We start from the raw sequence: 2,091 nt of genomic DNA, 5'->3' as shown, positions 1-2,091 counted from the left end.
TTCTCTCTCACTTTCTAACACCACAACTGTTCTTCTTCAAACAACATGGCTTCTGTCACAGATTTAACCACTGCATATATTTGCCACACTAGTCTCCTGTTGTCATACCTAGTAAGTGCATCAAAGCCGGTGGTCCTCTTCGTCTGCCTTGTCTCTCAGTCTGTCGCTAACCCAGTCTCTATCATCAAAACTCTTCTACCAAGACGTCTTCTGTCATAAGTTTCTCTATAAAACCACCATCAACTTTTCAATAGCAATTCCCAGGAGGCACAGAATTCATCGATTGTGTAATGAACTTTTTTCTCTTCAGGGATGTTGTTGTCTGTTGTTATTGCTGTTTGTTTCTGTTATTCAAACCGGTGTTGGCGTTAGTGTTGTTTTCATAGCGTCTGTTAGCGTATGTACGTACGTATGTATGTATATATGTATGGGTATTGATGGTATCTGTTGCTGCTGTTGTTGTTGTTGCAGTGTACTTAAACACCCGTGTTGTAGTGAGATATAAGTCAATAGCAGAGAGGAAACCTGCCGCCTTGCTCTTATCAAACACCTACACATACGTACTTTTACAGATATACATACAAATGTACACGCGTATATATACATGCATGCGTATATATATATATATATATATATATATATGCATACAAACAAATCATAGCAGCCGCGCCACATACACGCATTCACACATGTATATATATATATATGCATATATATATATATAATTATATATATACATATACATTTATATATATATTTAGAGAGAGAGAGAGACGTATGTACGCATGTATATATGTGTGTGTGTATATATATGTGTGTATATATATTTTTTATTTATTTATGCGCCCTTTTCAAGCCTAGCCAGGCTCATGGGTCCAGTTTCCCGGTTTCTATGGCGTATGCGTTCCCCCAGCATTACTCAAGAAACAGCAAGAAAGAGTGGGACAAAGTTGGAACGAAAGAGTACAACAGGGGTCGCCCCCCCCCTGACGGAGCCTCGTGGAGCCTAGGTCTTTTCGCTCAATAAACACACACAAACGCCCGCTCTGGGAATCGAAACCTTTGCACCTCCCTATATATATATATCTATATATACATACATACATATAGCTATATATATATATATTATAGATATATATATATATATATATATATATATCTATATAATAGTATATATATAATAATGTAATGATAATAATTTTATGAGGGAATATTATTCCAAACTTACAGGAAGAAATTCAATTTAGAAATACTGAATCAAATTTCAGAAAGAAAATGATGATATATATATATATATATATATAAATTAGAAAAAAAACACCTTTTATCAATTCAAAAATGAAAAATTAAATTATACCATTTAGAAAAATTACATCTTATAGAAACATTAAACATAATATAAAACATATAACAATGATTAAGTAATGTGCAAAATAATAAATAAAACGTATATATTTGGTAGAATAACAACACGTGTTTCGTGGCTATATTTAAGAAATGGTATTGCTTCCACTAATGTTATCATTGTTGTTATTATCAATTATTTAGATTTGCCGCTGATGATAATAATAATAATGATGATGATGATGATGATGATGATAATAATAATAATAATAATACTAATAATAATAATAATATAATAATAATAATAATAATAATAATAATAATTCTTTTATTGGCCACAGGGGCTGACAAAAATTAATTATAAGATAAAGGGACAAAACACAGGACGAAAGTTACAAAGGGTTTTGTCCGTTTCAAAAGTCCGTGTAAAAAACTGTACAACAACGAAAATATTTAACAATGAAAAACTCCCAATACGGGGGTGGCGCTTCGAAAGGTTGCTCGTGGAAAAACCCATAAAAGCCACGGGAGCCGGGTCAAAAGGGGGGTAGAGTACCTTTCTCCTTTTATATTACCTTTTTAAATCACAGGTGAATCCTCAGAATTGGTCCATTCATATTGGCCATTCTTGCGACATTTACCCACCTTTCAGTAAACTTGCTATCAGACAGCACTTCCCTCTCTCTACTCTCATCTTCCTCTTCAAGTGAAACTTGAAAAAGTTGATGAGGCCTGGGCCAAAGAGGA

This window comes from Octopus sinensis, linkage group LG26, assembly GCF_006345805.1.
Source record: "Octopus sinensis linkage group LG26, ASM634580v1, whole genome shotgun sequence".
Lineage (NCBI taxonomy): Eukaryota > Metazoa > Mollusca > Cephalopoda > Octopoda > Octopodidae > Octopus > Octopus sinensis.
The sequence above is the reverse complement of the archived record's forward strand: the minus strand, read 5'-3'. Positions refer to the sequence as shown.